The 10192-nt window shown below is 37.4% G+C and overlaps 2 pseudogenes; both read right to left on the bottom strand.

The window, feature by feature from the left end:
- Window positions 1–5163: 5163 nt before the first annotated feature.
- On the bottom strand, window positions 5164–7849 carry LOC148755237 (uncharacterized; annotated as a pseudogene).
- A 93-nt stretch (window positions 7850–7942) lies between these two features.
- On the bottom strand, window positions 7943–9346 carry LOC148755236 (uncharacterized; annotated as a pseudogene).
- Between the last annotated feature and the right edge of the window lie 846 nt (window positions 9347–10192).

Below are 10192 nucleotides of genomic sequence, written 5' to 3'. Positions count from 1 at the left end.
TCCACATATAAATAACATGATACTGTAGTTGTGTTTGTCTGTCTGATTTATTTCACTTAGCATAATGTCCTCAAGGTCTATCTATATTGTCACAAATGGCAGTATTTCCTTTTTTAATGGTTGACTACTATTCCATTGTGTGTGTGTGTGTGCGCGCGCATATATAATCTTCTTTTTCTATTCTTCCATTGATGGACAATTAGTTGCTTCCATGTCTGGCTATTGTAAATAATGAGAAAATAAACATTGCATGTAGGTATCTCTTTGAGATAGTGATTTCATTTCCTTCACGCGTATAACCATAAGTGGAATTGCTGGATCATATGGTAGTTCTATTTCTAATTTTTTTTTATTAAAGAGTTTATTGGGGAAGGGGAACAGGACTTTATTGGGGAACAGTGTGTACTTCCAGGCCTTTTTTCCAAGTCAAGTTGTTGTCCTTTCAATCTTAGTTGTGGAGGGTGCCATTTAGCTTCAAGTTGTTGTCCTTTCAGTCTTAGTTGTGGAGGGTGCAGCTCAGCTCCAGGTCCAGTTGCCGTTTCTAGTTGCAGGGGGCACAGCCCACCATCCCTTGCGGGAGTCGAAACTGAACCTTGTGGTTGAGAGGATGCACTCCAACCAACTGAGCCATCCGGGAGCTCAGCTGCAGCTCAGCTCAAGGTGCCGTGTTCAGTTTTTTTAGTTGCAGGGGGTGCTGCCCACCATCCCTTGCGGGACTCGAGGAATCGAACTGGCAACCTTGTGGTTGAGAGCCCACTGGCCCATGTGGGAATCGAACAGGCAGCCTTTGGAGTTAGGAGCATGGAGCTCTAACCGCCTGAGCCACCGGGCCGGCCTATTTCTAATTTTTGAGGAATCTCTGTATTGTTTTCCATAGTGGCTATACCAATTTATGTTTCCATCAACAGTGCACAAGTGTTCTCTTTTCTCCACATCCTTACCAGCGTTTGTTTTTGATAATAACCCTTATAACAGGTGTGAGATAATTTCTCATTGTGGTTTTGATTTCCATTTCCCTAAAGATTAGTGGTGTTGAGCACAACTTGATGTTCCTTTTGACCACTTAACTGTTCGTTTGTTTTATGTATTAGTCATTATCCTTGTGTCAATCCTTTTATTATTATTATTAGTTTCAGGTGTACAAAACAATGTGATAGGTAGACATTTCACCCCTCAGAAAGTGATAACCCCCCTCCTTCAATCTATTGCCCCTCAGGCATCGTATGTCTCTGTTACAATTTCATTGACTATTCCCTATGCTATACTCCATATCCTGTGATTATATATGTATGTATTACATTATAGTTGATATACAATATTATTCAGCTTCAGCTTCAGGTGTACAGTGCTGTGGTCAAGCATCTACATGCTCCATGAAGTGGTCTCCCTAATAAGACATATGCCCTTCTGACATCCTACCAAATCTTTACAACATTATTGATTATATTCCCCAAACTGTCCTTCATTTCCCCTTTGCAATATTGTAGTTACCAATTTATGCTGTCTAATCCCTTCCCCCTTTCCCTCCTATCCACCTCCCTTCCATCTAGCAACCATCAGTTTTTTCTCTATATCTCTGAGACTCTTTCAGTTTACTTTGCTCATTTATTCTTTTCTTTAGATTCCACATATAAGTGAGATCATATGGTATTTGTCTTTCTCTGACTGACTTATATTACTTAGCATAATGTTCTCTAGGTCCATCCATATCGTTGCAAATGGTAAGATGTCATTATTCCTTATGGCCAAGTAATACTCCAGTGTATAAATATACCACAGTTTTTAATCCAGTCATCTACCGATGGGCATTTCGGTTGTTTCCATGTCTTAGCTATTGTAAATAGTGCTGTGATAAACATAGGGATGCATATATTTTTTCAAATTAACAGCTTGGATTTCTCTGGATAGATACCTAAGAGTGGAATTTCTGGGTCATGAGGTAGTTCCATTTCCACTTTCTTGAGATACCTCTATACTGATTTCCATAGTGGCTGCACCAGTCTGCAATCCCACCAACAGTGCACAAGGGTTCCCTTTTCTCCACAGCCTCACCAGCACTTGTTTGCTGATTTATTGATGACAGCCATTCTGATTGGAGTGAGATGGTATCTAATTGTGCTTTTTATTTGCATTTCTCTAATGATTAGTGAGGTTGAGCATTTTTTTCATATGTCTGTTGGCCATCTGTATATCCACTTTAGAGAAATGTCTGTTCATGTCCTCTGCCCAATTTTTAATTGGGTTGTTTGGTTTTTTGGTGTTGAGTTGAATGAGTGTTTTATAAATTTTGGATATTAACGCCTTATCACATGTATCATTGACAAATATCTTCTCCCATTCAGTAGGCTCCCTTTTTGTTTTATTGATGGTTTCGTTTGCTGTGAAAAAACTTTTAAGTTTGATGTAATCCCATATGTTTATATATTTTTTTCTACTTCCCTTGCCTCAGGATATATCAGTGAAGACATTACTCAGGGTAATGTCGGCAAATTTACTCCCTATATTTTCTTCTAGGAGTTTTATGGTTTTAGGTCTTGAATTTAAGTCTTTAATCCATTTTGAATTTGTTCTCATATATAATGTAAGGAGGTGGTTCAATTTCATTTTTTTTGGTATGTGTCAGTCCAGTTTTCCCAGCACCATTTATTAAATAGATTGTCTTTACCCCAACATAAATTCTTGCTTCCACTGTCATAGATTAAATGACCATATATGAATGGATTTATTTCTGGGCTCTCTATTCTGTTCCATTGATCTATGTGTCTGTTTTTATGCCAGTACCATACTGTTTTGATTATTGTAGCCTTGTAGTATGATTTGATGTCAGGTAGCATGATACTTCCCACTTTGTTCTTATTTCTCAAGATTGCTGTGGCTCTTCGGGGTCTTTTATGGTTCCATATAAATTTTACAATTATATGTTCTATTTCTGAGAAAAATGTCATTGGTAGTTTGATAGAAATTGCATTGAATCTATATATTGCTTTAGGTAGTATTGACATTTTAACCATATTGATTCTTCCTGTCCATGAACATGGTATGTGTTTCCATTTATTTGTATCTTCTTTGATTTCTCTGTTCAGTGTCCTATAATTTTCTGAGTACAGGTCTTGTACTTCTTTGGTTAAATTTAGTCCTAGGTATTTTATTGGTTTTGAAGCAATTGTAAATGGGATTGGTTTCTTGATTTCTCCTACTGATAGTTTATTATTGGTGTATACAAATGCAACTAATTTCTGAATATTAATTTTGTATCCTGCTATTTTACTAAATTCATTTATTACTTCTGATAGATTTTTGGTGGAGTCTTTGGGGTTCTCTCTATATAGTATCATGTCATCTGCATATAAGGGCAATTTTACTTCCACCTTTCCAATTTGGATGCCTTTTATTCCTTTTTCTTGTCTGATTGTTGTGGCTAGAACTTCCAGAACTATGATGAATAAACGTGGTGAAAGTGGTCAGCCTTGTCTTGTTTCTGATCTTAAGGGGAATGGTTTTAGACTTTCCCCATTGCGTAAGATGTTAGCTGTGGGTTTATCATATATGGCCTTTATTATGTTAAGATATGATCCCTCTATTCCCACTTTGCTAAGAGGTTTTATCATAAATTGTTGCTGGATTTTGTCAAATGCTTTTTCTGCATCTATTGATATGATCATATGATTTTAATTTTTCATTTTGCTAATGTGGTGTGCCATGTTAATAGATATGTGTATATTGAACCAACCTTACACTACCAGGAATGAATCCCACTTGATCGTGGTGTATGATCTTTTTAATGTGTTGCTGAATCTGGTTTGCTAGTATTTTGTTGACGATTTTTGCGTCTATTTCATGAGGGATGTCGACCTGTAGTTTTCTTTTTTTGTAATGTCTTTGTCTGGTTTTAGGACCAGAGTAATAGTGGCCTCGTAAAAAGTGTTTGGGAGCCTACCCTCCTTCTGGAATTTTTGGAATAGTTTGAGGGTAATAAGTGTTAATTCTTTTTTGAATATGTTGTAAAATTTACCTGTGGAACCATCTGGTCCAGGACTTTTGTTTGTTGAAAGCTTGTTGATTATTGATTCAATTTCTTTGGTAGCAATCTGTCTGTTCAGAGTTTCTGCTTCTTCTTGATTCAGTCCTGGAAGATTGTATGCTTCTAGAAATTTATCCAATTCTTCCAGATTGTCTAATCTGTTGGCATATAGTTCCTTATAGTATTTTCTTAAAATTTTCTGTATTTCTGTGGTATCTGTTGTCACTTCTCCACTTTCATTTCTGATTTTATTAATTTGGGTCCTCTCTTTTTCTTGGTGAGTCTGGGTGAGGGTTTGTTGACTTTGTTTATCTTTTCAAAAAACCAGCTCTTGGTTTCATTGATCTTTTGTATTTTTTTTTTTTTTTTTTTTTGGTCTCTATTTCATTTATTTCTGCTCTGATCTTTCTTATTCCTTCCTTGTACTCCCTTTAGGCTTGTTTTTCTGTTCTTTTTCCAGTTTCCTTAGGTGTAATGTTTGTTTGTTTTTGAAAAATTATGTATTCAGGTCCTCTGCCTATTTCTTTTAAATTAAATTTATTGAGGTGACAATGGTTAGTAAAATTCCATAGGTTTCAAGTGTACAATTCTATATTTCATCATCTATATATTACATTGTGTGTTCACCATCCAGAGTCAGTTCTCCTTCTATCACCATATATTTGACCCTCTTTGCCCTTTTTTACCATCCCTCCTACCCCCTTATCCTCTGGTAACCACTAAACTGTTGTCTGTGTCTGTGAGTTTTTGTTTCTCTATTTGTTCATCTTGTACCTTTGTTGATTTCAGTTTTATATCCCACATATGAGTGAAGTTATACGGTTCTTGACTCTTTCTGTCTGACCTATTTCTCTTAGAATAATCTCAAGATCCATCCATGTTTTCTCAAATGGCAGTATTTCATCTTTTTTTATGTCCTTTGCCTATTTTGTGAATCAGATTATTATTATTTTTTTATTATTGAGTTGTATTAATTCCTTATATATATATTTTTTATGTTAACCCCAGATATGTGATACGCAAGTAGTTTCTCCCACTTACGGATGGTAGTTTTGGCAAAAGCACTATATGCAGGGAAGGCAAGCCTGAATCTGAAGCATATGTCTATTCCAGTAAGAACAAAATGTTTCCCCTTCTATATATTATAGAAACAGTCTAGTGTAATAAGTCTGCCACCATGTAGCTGGCTGTTCATCCTGAGGAATGGTGCCCTATCAATGACTCAGTGTTGGTCTCTGTTACTGGCAGATGGGACATTTAATATTGGCTATACCTAAGTTGGCTTCGTGAGTAGAGGTCCACGTTGCTGAGTTCATGCACAAACTTCTTCCTTGCCACCATGGTCTCTTTGTTCATGAATCCACTGGGTGATAAGAGTGGCTGGAAAAAAGAGGCTGACTGATATCCATATAAAGGGTCACCCTATCTACTTGATTGTTAAATTCTTCCTCCGCTGAGGTCATCTTTTAGTAAGGATTCACATGGGACACAAATATCTTCATGTTTTTATTTGCCCATACCCTTTCCCCAAATTTCCTTGTCACTAACTTTCAATCATATACCTTCCAAGCCCTTGCCCGTCCAGCCAAACCATTGACCTCTGCCCATGAATCAGTATGTAATCATACATCTGGCCATGTTTCCTTCCAAGATAAGTGAGCTACTAGGTGCACTGCTCGAAGTTTTGCCCACTGGGAAGATTTCCCTTTACCACGGTCTTTCAGGGATGTCCCAGAAATAGGCCGTGCTGCTGCACCTGTCCACTTTTTGGTGATGCCTGCATGTCGTGCAGAACTATCTATAAAGCAAACCTCTGTCAACTGATCATAGGTAACTACCTGTGAGGCCACAGGTACAGGCTGGGGGAGAGAAGGTAGTGTGGCAGGAATGGGGACCATGGGCATTTGGGACACTCTTTTATGTAACTTATTTGTGCTTTCATGGTCTGCTCAGGACTGATCACATCCATCTGATGATGGAGTATTGCTATACATACCCAACTTTATGGCTCGGTGAGTCAGATTACCCCCAGTTAATGATGAACAGTTTACATTGCATGGTAATGTGGCCCGTGGTTAACTATTCAGTCTCCTATAATGGCCAAGTATCAGACCAATATCTGTGTCTCAAAAGGAGAGTGGTTATTCCTGGAGGATACCAGGGGTTTGCTCCAAAATCCTTAAGGACCTGTGCTGTGATTCACATACACTTCCTGCCCCAGGCTCCAAACATTCTTCTGTGCAAGTGATGCTTCAAGCACCATTGGATCTGCTGGATCATGTGGCCCCAGTGGAAGAGCAGCTTGCACAGCAGCCTGGACCTTTTGTGAATTTTCCTCTTGTTCTAGGCCCCACTTAAAACCAGCAGCTTTTTTTTTTTTTTTTCTTGAAGAGAAATGAGTGGCATATACTGTGTTTCCCTGAAAATAAGACTGGGTCTTATATTAATTTTTGCTCCAAAAGACACATTAGGGCTTATGTTTAGGGGATGTCATCCTGAAAAGTCATGCTACTGCCTATTTTCCAGTTAGGTCTTATTTTGAGGGAAACACGGTAGTATTAGCTTTAAGCATACGACATAATAATTCAATATTTATATATGTTGTGAAATGATCACCATAGTGAGTCTAGTTAACATCTGTCAGCACACATAGTTACATAATTTTTTTCTTGTGATGAGAACATTTAAAATATATTCTCTTAGCAACTTTCAAATATGCCATACAGTATTATTAACTACAGTCACCATGCTGTACATTACATCCTCATGACTTATTTACTTTATAACTGGACCTTTGTACCTTTTGACCCCCTTCACACATTTCACCTCCAACCCCCACATATAAGGGAGGTCATACAATATTTGCCTGTGTCTGTCTGACTTATTTTACTTAGCATAATGCCCTCAAGGTCCATTCATATTTTCATAAATGGCTGGATTTTCTTTGTTTGTGTGTGTGTGACTGAATAAAATTCCATTTTGAGTGTGTGTGTGTGTAATCTCACTTTTTTTTTAATCCATTCATCCATTGATGGACACATAGGTTGTATCCATGTTGTGGTTATTGTAAGTAATTTTGCAATGAACATGAACATGCATATATCTTTTCGAGTTAGGTTTTTGTTTTCTTTGGATAAATATCCAGAAGGAGAAATATCTAGAATTGCTAGATCATGTAATAGTTCTATTTTTAATTTTTTGAGGCAACCCCATACTGTTTTCCATAGTGGTTGTACCAATTTATATTTTGGCAACAATGCAGAATGGTTCCCTTTCTCCACATCGTGCCATCTTGCCAATACTTGTTATTTCTTGTGGGCTTTTTTTTTCTTTATTGTGTTTTTTTTTTTTTTTTTTTTTCCTAATAGCCATTCTAACAAGTATTAGGTGATCTCTCTTTGTGATTTTGAATTGCATTTCTGGGATGATTAATGATATTGAGCTCTGTTTCATACCATAAAGTTGGGTATGTATAGCAACACTCCGTCATCAAATGGATGTGATTGAGCCTGAGTAGACCCATCTGTATGTTTTCTTTGAGAAAATGTCTACGCAGATTCTCTGACCATTATTTAATCAGAATTTTTTTTTTTTTTTTTTTTTTTTTTTTTTTTTTTTTTTTTTTTTTTTTTTGGCTATTGAGTTGTATGCATACTTTATATATTTTGGATATTAACCCTTTATCAGAATATGATTTACAAATATTTTCTCCCATTCATTAGGTTATATTTTTATTTTGTTGATGGTTTGCTTTGTTGTGCAGGAAAAACTAGCAGCTTTTTTGGTTGCTCAGTAAATAGGTCAGAGTAAAATACCCAAGTGAGGGATATGTTATTTTTAACATTCTAAGTAACCATTAGGCATTGTGCCTTTTTTGTTTTGTTTTCATTTTTGGTTATATGAAGAACAAGATGCAACAACTTACTTTACAAGAGATATTTTGACATGTCCTACATCTTGGAGTCCTAGAAATTTCACTATAATAGAAATCCCATGAATTTTTATCAGGTATATTTCCCACCTTCTTACATTCATATATCTTACCAATAAGTATGAAGTAGTTGTCACTTCTTGCCCACTAAGTCCAGTCAGCAAAGTGTCATCAGTGTAATGAGCCAGTATGATATTTTGTGGAAGGGGAAAGCCATCAAGTTCCCTACAGAGTAAATTAGGACAGAAGCCTGGAGAGGTGATATACTCCTGGACAATGAAAGTATATTGCTGGCTTTGCTAGGTGAAAGCAAAGAGCTTCTTGTGGTCTGGAGAAAAGAAGAATTTGTCAGGTAAATAGCTACATACCAGATACCAGTAGATGTGCTAATTTACACTGAAACCATATCTGGTACAGCAACTACACTTGGAATCACCCCCTGATTAAGCTTATGATAATCCACTGTCATTCTCTAAGATCCATCTGACTTTTATACAAGTGAAATAGGGGACTTAAATGAGGGTGTGGTGGGAATCACCACCCCTGCATCCTTCAAGTCTATAATGGGAGCACTAATGTTTGCAATCTCTCCAGAAATGTGGTTTATCATTTGGTTTACTACATTCCTGGATAGATGTGGTTCTGGTGGCTTCCACTTGGATTTTACCACAATGATAGCTTTCCTTCCATTGTCCAGGGAACCAACGTGGGGATTCAGCCGTTGCTGAGTGTATCTATTCCATTTATGCATTCTGGAAAAGGGAAATAACCACCGATGGGTTCAAGCACATATTAAGCCCTCTCTGAGATGGACCTGAGTTAAAATTCCATTGATCACCTGACCGTCATAAGCCCCTTTTCTGAATAGTGGGCCTCAGTGACATTTTGAGTCTCTTGGAATTAATGTCAGTTCAGAACCTGTGTTTAGTAGTCCCTGAAGTGTCTGACTACTTCTTCCTCATAGAGGATTATAATTACCTTTCGGGAAAGCTGAGACAAGAATTAACGGTATAAATTTAATAGCACACTGGGGTCCTCGTCAAGGGGAACTGGCTTCCTCTTCATTCAAGAGATTCTGGTTCTGTAGACTGGCTCAAGTGTGTGAATTGATTGATAAGATATGAATCACTGTCTTTATGATTCAGGTTAGATTTGTTCACTTGACCTAGAACTTTTCTGCTTATACTGATCAAGTAAGACTTTTGTAGACTTTCTGATTATTTCACGTCTAGGAACACCATGATCAACTGCTCAGTGCCATAAGTCTGTGAAAATAAGACTATTTGATTGCTGCTTTGGTTTTCATGTTCATTAGAGTAAGTGTGCTCACCTTGCCTTTGGCAGTTGAGTGCCACCACTTGGCCCATATCACCCTCAGAGTCAATTACTCCCATTGTATTTAGGTTTCACAATTCAGTGACTGTAGTTCCCACCATAAGATTTGGCCTACAGAGAAGCCAATCACAGACTTTTTGAGGATGCCAGGGCCCCCCTCAAAAATTTATTTCTTACAGTGTTGGTAAAGTTTTGTGTTCTGGAACCTCCCAGCGTAGGTGACTATGTCTTAAATAACAACAACAAACAAAAATGACTCCAATTTTTCTAAACCTTTGAATCCTTTCTTCTACATTAGACCAAAGCAGGTCCAGAATTTCCAATTGACTCATTGTGTGCCAACATTTGGTGCATGTTTTAGCTGATTAACCAAACTATTAGAGCCCTTTTTCACAACTTAAGTTGTAACGTTAATGCAAAATCTCTGCTTTGTGAGCTCATATCAATACATTTGACCTATTCCAACTTTATGTTTCTCCCTCCATTATCCCACACCCTTAGTATTTATTTCACACACGTTCTGCAGCTTTTTGTCTGTATGAATTAGAAAACTCAAGTAGTTCTTCTGGAATATAACACCCTTCCTCATGGGTCACACACTGTACCTTATTTTTAGGGACCCGCTGGGATATGAGTTTAATCATATGTGTAGAACCAAAGAGAGATGGTGGGAGTGGGTCTTCAGAAGAATCAGCATTGTCTTTCCTGGCTACTGACTCAGGGGAGGCATCACTGGTTCCTCAGACAACGGAGGGTTAAAAGCCTCCGATGGGGGTGAGGAGGTCACTTCTACTGCCAAATGACTCATCAAAATTTAGTGGCTTGTGTAGATGATGTATTATAGAATTGTAAACTTGAAACCTATGTAACTTTACTAACCATTGTCACTCAGTAAACTTTAATTA

Source organism: Rhinolophus sinicus, chromosome 15 (genome assembly GCF_057876585.1).
Source record: "Rhinolophus sinicus isolate RSI-liver-muscle chromosome 15, RSI-T2T, whole genome shotgun sequence".
Classification (NCBI taxonomy): domain Eukaryota; kingdom Metazoa; phylum Chordata; class Mammalia; order Chiroptera; family Rhinolophidae; genus Rhinolophus; species Rhinolophus sinicus.
This window is presented reverse-complemented; position numbering and strand designations above follow the sequence as displayed.